Source organism: Apium graveolens, chromosome 7 (assembly GCF_009905375.1).
Source record: "Apium graveolens cultivar Ventura chromosome 7, ASM990537v1, whole genome shotgun sequence".
In the NCBI taxonomy this organism is placed as follows: Eukaryota; Viridiplantae; Streptophyta; class Magnoliopsida; order Apiales; family Apiaceae; genus Apium; species Apium graveolens.
The window spans coordinates 166,878,228-166,898,209 of NC_133653.1; positions in this window are offsets into that span (position 1 = coordinate 166,878,228).

Sequence of the window (19,982 nt, forward strand, 5' to 3'; positions counted from 1 at the left end):
TGCCTTCTTTTCTTCCTACAATGAGTTGGTCTTCACAAGCCTTTATTCCTTGGACATAATCCTAACACCATATTAGCATCAAATCAATATTAATTCACCTGAATTTTGGATTAATGCCTAAAATGTAAAAATACTAGAAAACACCAACAACTTGAGTACAAAAACACCAATTCAAAGCTTATCATAAATACCACTCAGCACATGCCCACAGAGTTGTATAACTTGCGTGTTACACTTTAGTCACTCACTAAAGAAAACACCGGAATTAAAGATAACAATCTGTTTTTAAGTGAGAGAAATGTTGTGTTAGAAACTCAATTTGTTGAGTTTAAGAAATTGAAAATATAGTGTAGAATTATTAAGGAGGATCTGATTGAGTCCTTAAAGAAAGAGGAGATTTTAAGAAAGCAACTTGAACGAGAACATGAGGTAATTAATGTAATGCCCCCAAATCCGGGGTCAAGGGATTTGGTTGTCACGATGAAACCTCAATCCAAAATAACCTGTTTAATCAATAAATAAATGTCAGTACCTGAAATATAGCATATGTGACCCCAAACTACACCAAGATCTTTTCAGGTTACCGTTCTAGAAACAAGAATTCCAAATTTCCATCAATATATTTTCTCTTTCTTTTGAAATCTCTTTTCAACAATTCTCAATCTCAAAACTAAACCCGCTAGTATAACTTTGAAAAGAAGTATACTAGGCCCAAATTTAAGATATTATAGCTAATATATATATATATATAACTTTATACAAGAGAACTTACACTACTCCGCAAACCCTGGATCAACCACCTTCCAAAAGCTTTTTCTTTGCTTTCTCGAATTACGCGGCTAAACAGCGCAAGCTAATTCTCACTAGAAGGTTAAATTTGAAAATAGGCAAGTATGAGAGAAAGAAATGCTTAGCAAGTATATTGAAAGCATAATTACAAAGCCTTGAAATATTTTCAGGTTTCTTAAATAAAACCAACAACTTCACTTTAATAGTCTTAAAGTGATTTTGATAATTTACAACACTTTTTATTGAAACTCTTTTGGTAATTGAGAAATAGAGGCTTTATCAATAGTTTCAATCAAATCAGTTGACGAAAAATCATTATCTTTTCAAATCACTTTGCACCGTATACAAACAGGCATATCAGAACCAAATTAATATAAAACAACAATTAAAACTGAATCATAAACTTTACTCAAAACCACACTTTTGATATTAATTCTCATTTTAATGTCACATCAAATTAGATATCAATACTAACTTAGATGCTCACAACATACCAGTACTGAAGTATTGAAGTTAACATCAATCATATATATCGATACAACCTTTGATATTAACAGAAAATTAAGTATCGACGTCAATCAGAAATTGAATCAAAACTGCATTTCACCTTTTATCTAAAAGAGAAATACCTGATAAATCATTTTGTATCTCAACTGAACAATGCAGTATGCCATCAAAATCAAATAACTGCTCGAAATCAATATGTAATAGCCACATAGGCAATATAGATTGGATACACTCAAATAATAACTGTTGCCCCCTAATCAGGTTCAAAAGCAATATGACCCGATTATAGCTCATCGGTACATTTATATACCCATAGATATAACAGGGATTTCCAAACGTAGGTACCAGAATAAGCAAGTATGTTGGCCTATGGGAAGATGGAATGGTTACCATATCCTCCTCAAAAGTTGGACTCTTGCCTCAGAGCCTATTACACTAAACTTTCCAATTCCATAGAGCAACCCGGATAAAATAACGACATGCTTAATTTTAAATACAGGTCATATCCCCATTATTTACTAAGATAACACCAGATATGACTTATTTATTATAATCAACTTCCAGTATTTGGATACGTAAAATTGTAAACTATTATGAACTTAGAATAGTAGAAGAGTACTTGCATAATAAGCATTTAATTCAGCGATATATAAAACAATTATCTATTCTAAAGTGGGAATAGAGAAGAATACTTGCATAATCATAAGCAGTTTGATATGTAAAGTATTGAACTATTCTGGAATTAGAATAGCGTAGAAAACCTGCCTTTGATTTTTGACAGTTAAGCACACTCGCAATAACACGACTATCTCGTTCTGATGTCTCTTGACATTGTTGTCTTCCATTTCAACAATTCACTGATGTGTTGCTCCTACGATTGCTGGAAGCCAGATATCCAATCCCATCCCATTTACTTTCCAATTTATGGTCCTGATCAACTCGAACGATCCACATCTATAATTAAAAGATACATCTTAATTATCTACACGACAATTACTCGACGAACTGCGTGTCTCACAGTTCATCGTCTATCCATACGATAACCCACACATAAAGAGAACAGTCAAACACAAGACTCTTGACCCACGTACACACGTAATTCACATAATATATAAACACATAACGCGTAGACATGTTTCAATGATATGATAACAAACAATCTATTTATATAACAAACTAATTCATATCCAATAAATGTGTGACGGACCCACTAATACTAACTAGAAATAATAGAGATAAATAAAGCAGTAAAGGATTACAACTAGTTAATTATTATTACAGAACAATAAATCCAAGTCCCCGAATCCACATGTAAGAGTTTGAACAATATTTAAACAACTAATAATACCGAAATCTAATATCCAAAGCCAAGTACATCTACCAATTTTTAATTCCCAAAAGTTCTTTAAACCTTAGAGAACAACCAGTTCCCTACCTGCTCCAACATTTGACGGTAGGCATACCCTAAACCACCACAATTCTTACGCGTGGTCTGCTTGAAATGAGGCATCTTCGGGCTTAACTGAAGGGATAACATCAATAACAATATTAATGAGCAAAACGCTCAACAAGTGAATAATAGGGTACACAGTTCATCATATGCTCAATAAAACAATAACGGAAGTTAAATCAACAATATAAAATTTTCAAGTTCAAGATTATAACAAGTGAATGGAATTGAAATCACACAGCGCTATGAGCAATGAGGGGTGATCAGCCCACATCAAAGCTCTGAACCACATAACAAGTGATTCACAACCATTGAGGATCCTCGGCACACATTGGTTATATAAAACCATCAGGCTCCCTACTACTAAGGTTTTAAAACTTTAACAGTGACTGGCGCCTCAGTCTTATCATATCATTCAATTCCTTTTTAATAACTCATTTTAATTTAAAAGGGTTTCTTGATCAAGAATAATATAACAAGGGGTTGGTAATGACAAAGTTTAAATGAGAGGATGGTAATAGTGTTTGGATTTCCAAAGGAAATGAATCTAATGTATGAGGGTTTTAGGTTCCACTGGATATATTAAGGAACTATTTGTAGGGGGTATTCGCAGAGATACGAGGTAATATGTGAGGAAAAAGGGGTCAATTCAAGTATGGAAGCAATTAACTGTAACACCCCAAATCCGGAGTCGGGGATCTGGGTTGTCACGAGTTCCATTTCCCTTAATAACACCCAATCTTAATAAACAATCAACTACTCCGTACTGTGACCCCACAATAAACACACACACCACAAGTTATAGTCTCAGAGATGAATATCCAAAAATAACACGAGTCATTTTATTCCACAATTATATGCCATTACACCTTAAAAGGGTTTCTGAATAAATTTACATTTCTTTGCCATTATTATAATTCATAAAGATACATAAGTCTGGTACATCAAAAGTTGAAAGCCTAGCCTATTGGTAGTTCCTACCTTAGCTACAGTGACATCAACGCCTATAGGAAACTGCGGAACGTTTCCAATCCGCTCGCGAATTGGGAGCTTGGTCATGTTCATCTTGTCTATCTGATGTTGTGTGATGAAAGAAGAAAGCAAGGGTGAGCAACAAGCCCACCGAAATAGTATGTATAATAATTTACAATATATGAGCATTCTCATAGTACTCAAGAAAGTCTTGGTTAAGAAGAAATGAACCAAGTTGATATCTTAACGCGACCAAGTCATAAAATATTCAGTATATACATACATATATACTTTTCACAATCTTTGAAATCCTCTGACATGTATAATATACACAGAGTTCCAGTTTATAACTGTATAAAAATATCGTTGCAAGGTGATCTCATATATCTAACCTTGTCTCAACGTTTTTCTGAAAATCTTTGACATGCATAAGATAATCATTTACTATATATAAGTTCAAAAGATGAAGTTACAAGATACTCCAATATACTTATATATTTTCCGAATACTACTTGAACTACCACCGTTCAAGTTATAATTAGTTTCAAAAGTTCATCACACTGATGAGACTACAAGATAAGACTTGAATAGATTCAATCATTGAAATATCATTTGGAAGAAATGAAGTTACGAGATACTTCATTAAGTCCCGATATATATATACACCTATATATATATATTTCATACACTCCTTGAAAACCTCTGTTATGAAAATTATAAACAGAGTTGCAATATCCAATGAATTTTGGAAAGGTGAAAACCTTGGCATAAACCTGATATCTTGCTGATCAGGCAAAGATACCAATAAGTAACCTTTTCTACTAGTAGATGGACGAATTCCCCACTGGTCATCACCCTGGCCGCAATAGGACCTTATGTTGGACTGCCACTCAGCCACTTATGCATTTGATGGACTCCCACTGAGCCACTTACACTTTCATGGACGCCCACTGAGCCCATTTGCTTATGCCGACTCAAATAGATGAACTTACTTCCCGAATGATGGGCAAGTAATCAAGATGTTTTCTCAAAACAGCAACCTCGTTGCGAATGTAAAATACACCACTGAGCCGGATCCCCCCTAGGTTTTGAGCGAGTATTTAAATCCCCTTCGAAAGGAAGATCTTAAATATAAAAATGACTTTTGGGATCCGCTCTAATCTTTTAAAAATCATTTTGAAGACTCGAAAATATTTTTAAGAATGTTTGGAGTAATGCTGATTTAATGAAATAAATCAGTCCCGATATATTAGAAAATATCTGAATATTATTATTTAAATAATATTCCCATAAGGATAATCTTTATAAAAATAATTGAAGTAGAAATTTTAAAACTCATACTTGAAATAAATAATAAATAACCAAAGATATACTTATACGAAAGTACGATCTTTATTTGAATAATCGAAAATAAGTTTAATTATCTAAACATCATTCTTTAATAAAATAAAGAATATTATTTAATAAATAAGCGGAGACATAAGTCCTCGAATGAATATTCAAAATAATATTCATTAAATAAAATAAACGGAGTCATAAGTCCTCGAATGAAAATTCAAACTAATATTCATTAAATAAAATAAACGGAGTCATAAGTCCTCGAATGAATATTCAAACTAATATTCATTAATTAAAATAAAGTTATCGAATAAACCTTATTCGATTAATAGTTTTGAAAACTATATCTATATATATATATATATATGTGGTGCCCTCCAAACCCGGGTCAGAAGTTCGGGGTCCACAACACATACACAATATATAAACCTGTATATCACATATTATTTGCAATGACCCTGCTTTACATAACCATGGACCGTAACAGGTTAAAGTATAAAACAAGCCACAACCTTAACTTTTATTATAACGTACCAAATCCCAACTAAGTTAACTTATAACTGATAATGAAATTACTATTACAATCTTACTATCTCACTACTGCGATAAGCTCCTGCTAGCTCAATCCAACATAATCTGGAATCCTAGCTCATACATTGAACTGGGAAAACCTCACTATCAACCGTATCCTTCTTAACTGTAGAATACATAAAAAGATTCGCAAGAGTGAGCTAACTAGCTCAGCAAGTCACAATTACAATAATTAAGGTTAATCAATGATCAAACAAAATGGTTTAGAGAAATCAAATTTATTGCTAAACAATCGTTAAAATTGGATATTCATTTTAAGTTTTAAAACCAAGGTTAGGCTGCTGATCAGTCACATACTAACCCCGAGCAAAACACACAACACTGCTCTAATTACTGGATCCAAGGCACACATTGGCCTAACTTGACCATTGACATGGTCTGACCACGAATCTGGTCCCTCTATATAAAAAAAACTATCCACTTCTAAAGCAGTTCAATACGATAAACAATATAATTCAATAAAATAAAATAGTAATCAACAGTGATGAAACATTTTTATAAAGGCATAATGTATTTCATGAGTATCACAAGGGGTATCGATGAATGTATAAGAAAGGGCCTTCAGCCTGTATGAGAATCGGGTATTAGATGAACAATGATTTTACAAGGTTTAGTTCTTTGATGTCACAAGGTATGGTTGAATATAAAAGTTTCTGGATGTTAAAACAATTTTGTTCCAGTGTTGGTTGTTTGGTGGTTGTATATTTGGAGAGTGGTGTCATATTTGCGTGGTTTAGTATCTGGAAATCAACAAGAAATGGTTCACAAAGAATAAGGCTTACAGCTCAAATATCAAATGATGTGGCTCAGGCTCAAGGCTGAAGGATTCAAAGTACTTTTAACATAAATCAAAACTATTTTGAACACTTAACAATATGTTACGAGAAAGTTAAGAAATATTTGCATTATATCTCGAAAAAGGTTTAGAAGTACTTGCCTTATCACAATCAATTCCAACTTCACTTGTATGCGTCTAACGTTTTCACTCAACAACCACTTGTCTTCTCTTTCTATACCTCTCTTCTTCTCACTGATCACTTGCATTCTTTTTCTACGCCTCATTTCCTCTTAAATAGTTTTCCAAAGGTCACAAATCAGTTAAGTTGGCTTTTCCTCTAGATCGCCTCACTAGCCTCGTCTTTCGTATCTACAAGAGATAATTATACTACTTTAGTGTATGACTAACACTTCGATGTTCACCTTGAACGTCTAAATTACTTCTACACTTACGTTTTTCCCCTTCATGAAACATTCCATATATATATATAACTTATAGTAATATGCTTATACAAGTATTCAATTCAGATGCATCGGCATAGTTCACATAACACATAAGTTGTATAACATGTAATCTCATTGGTATCAAGTCGAAATAAATTCAGAAAATAATTTAAGAATCTGAGCTTCGAAAGTATTTCAAAATATTTAAATTTAAGTAATTATTAATTAATGGAATCAATCGATCAACTCATTTTAATCGATCAACTAGATTAATTAAATAATTAATTAAATTTAATTCAAATATTTGAAAATAATTTTTAAGTTAGAAACATTCCCGAACTAATTTACAACTAACCAACAATTTAATTACACTTACCGTCTCCTGACAGAGCTACCTACTTACATAATCAAAAATTCATTTACGATCATTTATATGGTCACATCAGGAACACATATTCATATAATTACGTAATTTCTTAGTCACTATGCAATCTTAATCCCGTAAATGTCTATTACATGATATACACAATTCAATCACATAATCATTTATTCAACTCAAAATCGAATTAAAATTTAATAATCAACTCGAATAATTTCGAAATTAAACTCGAAACTAAACTTTAAAATCCAAAATTTCACAATATACCTGTAAATTCAACATACAGCTAGTTTTGTTTATTTATCCCAAATCAGCAACCTAGTTACGTAAATAAATCACAAAACCGAACCAAAAATTTGAATTAAACTAAAATTTCAACATCAATTACATACAACCTTCTAATCATCATTGACAATCACAGTCCAATACATATATCGACTTAAGATCAACACTCGAATTAAAATTCGAAACTCAAAACTCGAAAGTTAAATTATGAAACTGAAATTTTTGTATGCAACTTATCACAATCATTAAGCTTAGGCCAATGAACTCAATTGCATATTCTCAACATCAAAACCGAACTAATATTCGGAACAACCTCAAAACCCTAACTCATAAATCTGAAATTTCGAACAGTATGACGTGCAAGGAGCAGAATTAAGTTTATTTGATTATAGGGCTCAGTTTAGAACATCACAGCCCACCACCGGTTCACCGGAGTACATCACCGGTGGCGGCAGCTTTCGGCGGTGCCCCGATAAGGGTTTCTGGCCATGAAACCACCGATTAAAAGCTAACTCAATCAAAACACCAAACATTCATCATTAAACCGAACTAAGAAGTCGAAATCGAACAAAACCCCCAAATGGGTTTCGAAATTTCGATTCTCAAAACCCAACAAAGACACAGATGCAACTGAAATCAAGTAGGGATTGGTGTTTAAGAGAGTTGGGTGAGTTTACAGCTTTAAAACGAAGCAAAACAGAGCCAAAATCAGTGTTTACCGGTTGTAATCAGAAAAAGGCGAAGAGAGAGACGAACAGGGGAGGCGAGAGAAGTGATGCACACACACAGGAGAGAATGAGATGGCCTTGGGGTTTATAATCCCCCAAGGTTATTTTAGTAATTTCACAATTCTGGTTTTTAAAACCTTTTCCTGGGAATAGAATATAAGTTTTACAAAATCCAAAAAATATTGAGATATAATTGGGGTTAATATTTGAAATTCGATTTTTAAATAACGAGAATAAAATTACCCATCTCCCAATGTTTTTAAAATATTTTTCTAATCATTTTTCAACTAAATATGAATTTTTGAAGATTAACACATGTATGTGGAGATAACTTTGTAAATTCAATTTTTAATACCACATGAATAAAATAAATAAGGTTTATATTTTTAGGAAGTCCAATAAATCAGGAAGAAGATTATGGAACAAATTCCATGACCAAATGATACTCGAATGATTTTATAAAAATCTTTTAATGAAGTAAAAAAATTGTAATAAATTGCCAATATCACTTTTAATAATTCGAAAATCATTTAAATCACATATGCACATATCCACAATTCACGTAATCACATAAGAAGCACATAGGGCATTCTAAATCACATATTTCCCATTTTCACATTTAATTTCACATAACATTTCCTCTTTTCCGGAAATTCATCAAACTAGAATAGGATATTTTAAATTTTTCCTAATCTCTATTGCGCATAAATCACATAATATCTAATACGAGAATCAAGATCATTATATCCTCCCCCCTTAAAAGGGTTCTGTCCTCAGAATCACTTAAGCAATAACTCAGGTTACTATTTCACGTATATCACTTTCTGAACCTTAGGTTGTCCTTTTAACCCTTGGGTTTCCACTATATTTCTACTAACTTCATATCTTTCTCCCTTAACACTTTCTCTTTTTTTTGCTATTGGATTCTCGAAATGGGACAATTCTGCCTGAAGTTCTATCAGCTCATATTCTATCGCATGCTTAGAATCGTAGATTATACTTTTCTAATATTGCCACATAGAAACAATATAAATATGCTACTCGGGCTAGGTAATGCTAATTTGTATGCTATCTTACTGACACATTTCAAAATTTCAAAAGGTCCAACATATCACGGACTCAACCCTCTTTCCTTTTCCGATCTTGGATGATCCCTTTTCACAGTAACACGGTTAACAATATTAAATATCCTTTTTCAAATTCCATACTCTCTCTAGCTTGATCTACATATTTCCTTTAACAATCCTGCGTGGCTCTTATCCGTTCCTAAATAATTTCGACAGCTTCCTTTATCGGTTGTAGCAAATCTAGTCCAAATATTTCACGTTTTCCAATTTCATCTCGATATACTGGTGATCGACGTTTACGTTCATAAAGAGCTTCACATGGCGGCATCCCAGTATTGGCACAATAGTTGTTGTTGTAAACAAATTCTACTAAGGGCAATGCTCACCTCAATTTCCTTTGAAATCAATAGTATAAACACGTAACATGTCTTCAATTGCTTGGATCATTTTCTCGCTCTTGGCCGTCAGTCTGCGGACGATAAGTTGTACTCATATTTAACTTGGTGCCTATCATTCTGGGAAACCTTTACAAAATCCTGAATTGAATCGTGGATCCTGACTTTATACAATAGACGCAGGGACCCCATAACAAGTTACTATATCCTTCAAATACATGCGAGTCAACTTATCCAGTGAATATCTTTCATTAATAGGCAAGAACTGAGCTGATTTAGCCAACTCGTTCACCATAACTTAATTAGCATCGTGGTTTACTTTCGTTTTTGGTAATCTGACTATAAAATCCAGAGTATTATACTCCTATTTCCATTCTGTATTTCTAATGGTTGCCATAATCCACTAGGCTTCTGACACTTTCCCTGTTTATTTATTATGTTTAACACCTCCTGATCCGTTGTGGAATTTCCTTTTTCGTACTCGGCTATCAATATTCTTCTTTAAACTTCTAGATATTTTGGTATTTCTTGAATGAATTAAATACTCAGGATTGTAAATTCCCTTTAGGATCTCATTTCTAAATTCCATCACTTGTAGCATCCAAGTTCCGAAAGAAAATCTAAGGGTACTGTGATCATTCTTTTAAATGCATAAATTTCCTCTCATTAAACTGTTAATATCGTGATCCATCATCTTCTCTTACTAACTGTTAGCATTCCGATCTATCATCTTCTTTTGATGTCTTTTTATTTTCTCTTAACAACTTCGGCTGAAAGGTCATACTATCCATTCCTGCCCCTTTTCGATCATGAACCCTGACTTCCAATTCCAACTTCTAAAATTCCATAGATAATCCTTCTGGTGTAGTCTCCATATTCATTCTCTCCATTCTGCTTATCGCTTGCCACTACATTTGCTCTTCCTCGTGAATACCCACTTTCAAACTCTTATGGTCCGTATATATCTCATTTTTTCTCTATACATATAATGTTTCCCAATCTTTCAAAATGAATATTATTGTTGCTGCTAATTCCCAATTATGAGTAGGGTACTTCTGCTCATAAGGTTTCGGTTGTCTGGATGCATATGCAATAACTTTATTGTGCTACATAAACACACATCCTATTCCCTTATGAGAAGTATCACTACAATCTACCAAATCTCCTTGATACTCTCAAAGTGATAAAATAGGTGCTACGACCCTTCCCTTCTTTAACTCCACAAGACTTTCTTCACACTTTACCATTTCGTATAAACTTCGCGCTATTCCTAGTAAAATTCATAAAAGGCGTTGTAATCTTCAAGAATCCTTAAACAAATTTCTGATAATAATCGGTCAATAATAAAACTTCTTACTTTTGTTGGTGCTTTTAATCTTTCTTTATTTAAAATAACTTAAATTCTGCTGGATTCCCTTTGGTCTCCTTCTCACTGACTATTCATGCTAAGAATTATACTCCCTGCCATTAAAGCTTTCACCTTGTAAACTTTTCATACAAGTTCTTTCTTCTTTGACTTCCCAGCTATCATTAAATAATTTACATGATTCTTCTTTGACCTTAAGTAACACAAATACATCTTATCCAGATCCCCCTTCGAGATTCTGTCCATCAAGTTTAAATATTACTGGTATATCAGTTCATCCAAATAACATTACTAGAATTTTATAACAACAGTACTTAGTTATGGAAATTATCTTTGATATATCCATAGGTTCAATCTTCAATGGGCAATATACCCAGTCGTAAATCAATCTTATAAAAATACTTTGCTTCTTTCATTTGATCAAACAAATCAATGGTTCGAGGTAACAGATAATTGCTCCGGAGAGTAAACTTGTTGAGCTTCCTCGAGTCGACACATAATCTCAAACTTCCATCCTCTTATTAACAAATCATACCGGTGCACTTTAGGGGGTACGCTAGGTCTAGTTGTTTTCTCTTCTAATTATCTCCTGCGTTTGCTCTGGTAACTCCTTTATTTTGTCTGGCGCCATTCTGTGCGGGGCTTTGGACACTGGCTTCATTTCAGGTACTAAGTCAATTATAAACTCACTTTCTCTATCTGAAAGAAATATTATTAACTCGTCTGGAAACGTATCTTGAGACTATAAAATCTTCAAGTTCTGTTTGCTCCTGACCTTTATTTATAATCGCCATAACACTTACATTTTGGTCACTGTAATCTTAAATCATTGTTAACAAGTTCTTTACCTTCCTTCGTCCTCAAAACTTCTTCATATTCTCATTTGGCGTCTTCAGAACTATCTTCCATCACGATGGTCTATCTGGGCATCACGCTTAAATAATTAATCCATTCCTTAGAATAATGTCCAATCCTCTTATCTCAAATGGTATCAATTCCTCACAACTTATTGCCGGAAATCTCAATTCCACCATTGGTACTTATTTATTTAAGAATTACACGTTCTTGACTTGCTAGTCCTTTAATCATAATCTTATCAACAAAACCTTGAGAGATAAACGATCAAGTTTCTCCCACATCTTTCAATACTTTAATGCATAAGGTATCCGCAATAATCATTCACGTCATAACATCCGTATTCTAAATAACATATTTCACGGGAAAATCGCAAATTCTTGTTCTCAGAGACGTATTATCTATTGAAGTAGATTCCCTTGACTCTTAACACATCCCTGACTAGGGCTAGTGATTTGCAATCCTTGCCATATGCCCTTGTTTCCTTTTTCATACATGAGAGATAGATGGAACTTTGACCGCTTGGTTCGTAATACGTTGACTTTTATTTGAAAAACCCTTGCAAAGAACGACTGTACGACGAAACAACTAGAAGGATTCACAATTTTAATAAACTTAGAGTTGAAAAGAAAGAAGAAGTAATGATTTGAATATGAATGAGGCAACCACATTGGTACTTAAGATGGCCAGTCTTTCATACCATATGGCATACAACACATGATTAGGTGGCGTCCCACCCGACTCTTCGTCATTCCGACAAAGCGTCTCACCATAACACTGTTTATCCCAATCAGAGAGCAAAACTTGAGGAGAACAATTAGATTTGAAAGAAATGCAACATCCTCCTTTTTGATATCATCAGAAATAATTTATTAAGGAAGGAAGTTCATACATTTCTAGGAATTAAAAAGGAATATACGCTGTAATATTGAAGACAAGAACGATACCATTGTTCACCACCACATTTCACTTGTATTCATCTTTCAAGCTTGTTCGATCATATCCCAATTACGTTATATAACAACTTTAAAAGGTATGCTGAGATGCCTTCGCAAACTAAATGTTATGGTAAATCTTTACTTGTTAAGTCTTGCGTCTATAACATCATGTCTACACGTATAATACTTTAACAATTCAATTATAATGGCATTCCTATCAGATAATTTCTTGTTCCTCCTCTTTAATTTAGAATTACCATAAATCATTCAACATAATGATCCTTTTGTTAATAATATTCTTCTTTTAGAAAAGTCTGGAAATCTTCCCAATCTTCTTCGGTCATGCTCAGGCTTCCGTGAAATCAGTGAATTCCTTGAACTCTGATAGTCCCGGTAATTGGATGAATAGTTATTCCATATGCTGATTCTGTTGTTAATCTTATCAAACAATACTTGCACCTTACTGTTAGGAATAATCAACTTCATCATAATCGCGGGTTACTTCGTTCTCTGAATTAGCAATATTAAGTCTGAAACAGTATCCTTCCAGGTAATCCGGGTCTTTTAACAAACAAGAAACTCAAGTAGTAACTTGACAACCAATATTTAAAACTTATTTTATTCCAAAAGGCTTTTAGAAATTTTGTAAGGGAAAATCTTTTTCGAAAACTTGTTTTAAAAAAATGTTGAAAATCACACATCTGGTTGTCCTTACTATATGAGTTGGTTTTTTTCCTTCTTATAACCAGATACCAAGTTAAAGAAACGATCACATAAAGGTCCATTCCATTTATCTCCTCTCTTTCATTGGGTCTATTCCCTTACTTAATCGATGAAGACTTTAGTTGTCGTTGCATATTATCTTATTCGTAGCTTCATTTCAAAGCTTCCATACTGGTAGTACTCCCATCATCATCTTTACAGTCATTGAGTGGAACAGGTCTATCCAACAGCCAACAAGTCTATTTCATAGAACAAAGTTTGCTTACATTACGTCACATCACTACTTTATATATCACATTTATCATAGCACCATCATCTAATTCTACAAAAATTCCAGATCTATACTTTTCTCTCTAACTCTTTCAAAATTCCTCTAGTCCATCCCACAAGCTAATCACGGGTGGTCTATTCACTAGTGGATCCATTTAATCTGGTAACAGCTATCCTCCGAAACACGTGAATATTCTTCCTAAACTCCTTTTCACCTTTATTAATATCTCATGTACTTACCATTTACTGTAGCTATCGTATCCCTTCTCATAAATACTGTTGTTCCATAAGAAAGGTTCTTAAACTGGGGGTATAGAACATGGTGTAGAGTAGACTGAAAAGATACATTCATAGTTGAATGTACAGAAGAACAAGAATAAGCAAATGGAGGTTCTTGAATAGGTAGTCTCGTATCAAGAGGTGATAGAATAGCATGGAATATCTTGGAGAGGCGCAACTGTCATAACAGAAGGTAATACCATTAATACCGATGGAAGAACAAAGTGTAAATCCAATCTGGAAGAAGATGACGATCCTCAAACGGAAGGCTCCAAACGATTAGATAATGCAGGGAAATCAGGATATGCCATTGTCGTTGTCAGGAAATCAAGTCGCAAGCTAAGAATCCCGAATCGCAACACGAACCGTGCCGGAGACCTACTATACAGTCGCACTCAACCTCATGATGTCTTATCTTTCTATTTCATATTCCTTTCCTAACCCTCTACCCAATCCCGACAATCTAGGCTTGTTTCAGTGACTTATAACATGTAGCTCTGATACCAACCTGTGGCGCCCTCCAAACCCGGGTCAGAAGTTCGGGGTCCATAACACATACACAATATATAAATCTGTATATGACATATTATTTGCAATGACCCTGCTTTACATAACCACAAACCGCAACAGGTTAAAGTATAAAACAAGCCACAACCTTAACTTTTATTACAACGTACCACATCCCAACTAAGTTAACTTACAACTGATAATGAAATTACTCTTACAATCTTACTATCTCACTACTGCGATAAGCTCCTGCTAGCTTAATCCAACATAATCTGGAATCGTAGCTCATACATTGAACTGGGAAAACCTCGCTATCAACCGTATCCTTCTTAACTGTAGAATACATAAAAAGATTCGCAAGAGTGAGCTAACTAGCTCAGCAAGTCACAATGACAATAATTGAGATTAATCAATGATCAAACAAAATGGTTCAGAGAAATCAAATTTATTGCTAAACAATCGTTAGAATTGGATATTCATTTTAAGTTTTAAAACCAAGGTTAGGCTGCTGATCAGTCACGCACTAACCCCGAGAAAAGCACACATCACTGCTCTAATTACTGGATCCAAGCAGTTCAATACGATAAACAAAATAATACAATAAAACAAAATAATTCTAAAGCAGTTCAATACGATAAACAATATAATACAATAAAACAAAATCGTAATCAACAGTGATGAAACATTTGTATAAAGGCATAATGCATTTCATGAGTATCACAAGGGGTATCGATGTATGTATAAGAAAGGGCCTTCAGCCTGTATGAGAATCGGGTATTAGATGAACAATGATTTTACAATGTTTAGTTCTTTGATGTCACAAGGTATTGTTGAATATAAAAGTTTCTAGATGTTAAAACAATTTTGTTCTAGTGTTTGTTGTTTGGTGGTTGTATATTTGGAGAGTGGTGTCATATTTGCGTGGTTTAGTATCTGGAAATTAACAAGAAATGGTTCACAAAGAATAAGGCTTACATCTCAAATATCAAATGATGTGGGTCAGGCTCAAGGCTGAAGGATTCAAGTACTTTTAACATAAAACAAAACTATTTTGAACATTTAACAATATGTTACGAGAAAATTAAGAAATATTTGCATTATATCTCGAAAAAGGTTTAGAAGTACTTGCCTTATCACAATCGATTCCAATTTCACTTGTATTCATCTAACGTTTTCACTCAACAACCACTTGTCTTCTCTTTCTATACCTCTCTTCTTCTCACTGATCACTTGCATTCTTTTTCTACACCTCATTTCCTCTTAAATAGTTTTCCAAAGGTCACAAATCGGTTAAGCTTTTCCTCTAGATCGCCTCACTAGCCTCGTCCTTCGTATCTACGCGAGATAAATATACTACTTTAGTGTATGACTAACACTTCGATGTTCACCTTGAACATCTAAATTACTTCTACCCTTACGTTTTTTCCCCTTCGTGAAACATTCCATATATATATATATAACTTATAGTTATATGCTTATACAAGTATTCAATTCAGATGCATCGGCATAGTTCACATAACACATAAGTTGTATAATATGTAATCTCATTGGTATCAAGTCGAAATAAGTTCAGAAAATAATTTAAGAATCTGAGCTTCGAAAGTATTTAAAAATATTTAAATTTAAGTAATTATTAATTAATGGAATGAATCGATCAACTCATGTTAATCGATCAACTAGAGTAATTAAATAATTAATTAAATTTAATTCAAATATTTTAAAATAATTTTTAAGTTAGAAACATTCCCGAACTAATTTACAACTAACCAATAATTTAATTACACTCACCTTCTCCTGACAGAGCTACCTACTTACATAATCAAAAATTCATTTACGATCATTTATATGGTCACATCAGGAACACATATTCATATAATTACGTAATTTCTTAGTCACTATACAATCTTAATCCCGTAAATGTCTATTACATGATATACACAATTTAATCACATAATCATTTATTCAACTCAAAACTGAATTAAAATTTAATAATCAACTCGAATAATTTCGAAATCAAACTCGAAAGTAAACTTTAAAATCCAAAATTTCACAATATACGTAAATAAATCACAAAACCGAACCAAAAATTCGAATTAAAATAAAATTTCCACATCAATTACATACAACCTTCTAATCATCATTGACAATCACAGTCCAATACATATATCGACTTAAGATCAACACTCGAATTAAAATTCGAAACTCAAAACTCGAAAGTTAAATTATGAAACTGAAATTTTTGTATGCAACTTATCACAATCATTAAGCTTAGGCCAATGAACTCAATTGCGTATTCTCAACATCAAAACCGAACTAATATTCGGAACAACCTCAAAACCCTAACTCATAAATCTGAAATTTCGAACAGCACGACGTGCAAGGAGCAATACTAAGTTTATTTGATTATAGGGCTCAGTTTAGAATATCACAGCCCACCACCGGTTCACCGGAGTTCATCACCGGTGGCGGCAGCTTTCGGCGGTGCCCCGATAAGGGTTTCCGGCCATGAAACCACCGATTAAAAGCTAACTCAATCAAAACACCAAGCATTCATCATTAAACCGAACTAAGAAGTCGAAATCGAACAAAACCCCCAAATGGGTTTCAAAATTTCGATTCTCAAAACCCAACAAAGACACACATGCAACTGAAATCAAGTAGGGATTGGTGTTTAAGAGAGTTGGGTGAGTTTAGAGCTTTAAAACGAAGCAAAACAGAGCCAAAATCGGTGTTTACCGGTTGTAATCAGAAAAAGGCGAAGAGAGAGACGAACAGGGGAGGCGAGAGAAGTGATGCACACACACGGGAGATAATGAGATGGCCTTGGGGTTTATAATCCCCCAAGGTTATTTTAGTAATTTCACAAATCTGGTTTTTAAAACCTTTTCCTGGGAATAAAATATAATATTTACAAAATCCAAAAAAATTTGAGATATAATTGTGGTTAATATTTGAAATTCAATTTTAAAATAACGAGAATAAAATTACCCATCTCCCAATGTTTTTAAAATATTTTTCTGATCATTTTATAACTAAATATGAATTTTTGAATATTAACATATGTATGTGGAGATAACTTTGTAAATTCAATTTTTAATACCACATGAATAAAATAAATAAGGTTTATATTTTTAGGAAGTCCAATAAATCAGGAAGAAGATTATGGAACAAATTCTATGACCAAATGATACTCGAATGATTTTATAAAAATCTTTTAGTGAAGGAAAAAAAATTGTTATAAATTGCCGGAAACCCTATTGCCGGAAATCTTTTAAAATATAACTTTTAATAATTCGAAAATCATTTAAATCACATATGCACATATCCACAATTCACGTAATCACATAAGAAGCACATAGGGCATTCTAAATCACGTATTTCCCATTTTCACATTTAATTTCACATAACATTTCCTCTTTTCCGGAAATTCATCAAACTGGAATAGGATATTTTAAATTTTTCCTAATCCCTATTGCGCATAAATCACATAATATCTAATACGAGAATCAAAATCGCTAAAATAAATAAATATATATATATATAATATACTCGGGAACATCGACTCCCGGTTTAGAAAATGGTCACCTTTGGGTCCCCTATACTAAGGGTATACGCAACTACTACTTATCTCTAGCATAGGTATTATGCAACTTATAAGCATTGAATCAACAATTAGATATCAATATTACGAAAAAAGTATGCATATAAATATCATATCACATGCTCCAATATATCGCAAGATTTGCTAATAACAATCATGCACTTATCACAAGATAATGCATATACATATATACATCACAACAACATTATAACGGGTAAAAAACTTGCCTGAGTGCTCCGGGGTAGACTTAAGCTTAGAGTGAGTCCGGTAACCTATGAACAACAACATAAGCCGGAATTAAACCACGGTCGCTTAAGAAACTAGACTTTAATCAGTTGAACCCTCGTTTGCTTATGGTCATTTCTACGTTTAACAAATCACATAAGTCATTCGAGTACCCTCGGCTCCACCATTTTTAATAAATTAACCATTATGAATTTTAAGGCGACGCTTTCACGAATACCCTACCAACTGCCTAGTCCACTTTAGATAATTGTTTCACACTCCAATTAGTCATTTACGGGCCTTAACCAAGGTTTCAAAGTAAGGTGAGGGGTAATGGTTCGTTCGCGAACGCCGTTACTTAAAATGGTCGTTTCTCCTAAACCGTACATCGGATTCAAGCGAACCACATATCAAAACGAAGCTCGTAACATGAACTATCTAAACATGGCAATGGGCAAAACCTAACAGTGAGTTCACGGGTCCTGATGTTAAGAACAAAAGCAGTCTAAGGTAAATCGGGAATTACGACGGCTATGTTTAAGCGATTACCAAATTCGTACAACTCCAAATCAATCCACAATCAACCACAAATCAACCCATAACCACCAATACAACCAAAATCCATCCATACTTCATTACAACAGTCCCAACATCTCAAGATGTTCCAATTTATACTACCCCTAAACATGAACTAAAGCTATACTTAAGTTCATTAACCAATAATCAAGATTTACAACTCCAAACTCATTATAAATCCAACCCAACTCTAAATATACATGAATCATACTTCCCAAGAACTAAACCAAGCATAAAAACTCTAAATATTCAAAATTAGAGCTAGGGTATGAGATTATACCTTCCTTGGTGAGTAGAAGTAACTAAGGAGCTTGGAACAACCCTTGAAAATCCTTACCAAAGCTATATCTAAACAAAAACACAAGATCAAAAGTTTCAAGTTCTTGAAAACACTATTCACCCTCTATTAAAATGATTTGTTTGAGATAGAAAACCTTTGATTCAAGCACTCAAACTACTTGCTCTTCTTAGTTATGAAATATAGGATCCAAAGAAACAAACCTTATAATTTTCCATGGAGTATAGCTTGTGTTTTGAATTTCTAATTCACCATTTTGGTAAAAAAATCGAAGTGAAGAAGATGAAAAGGGGGGGGGGAGAGAAGCTTGCTTTGTTTTATTGATCTTTGTGCATAAAAAGGCTTGGTTGATATCCTTTTGTTTTGTTAATTAACCTTTTAACCATGGTAAAATTTGTGTGGCTTATAATCAACCAACAATTCCTTCCCTTTTGGTCATGCTTATATCATCCTCATATGTCATCTTCCCACACTTGTCTTCTTCTTGTTAGTGTGATGACATCCTCATCCCTAACCTCTTTGATTAACTCCTAATTACTTGGCTAATGATCGCTGATCTGTTATACGATTCACTTAACTTTCGTTTTTGTTTATCGTTTGAGGGATCATACCCGGGATCTTA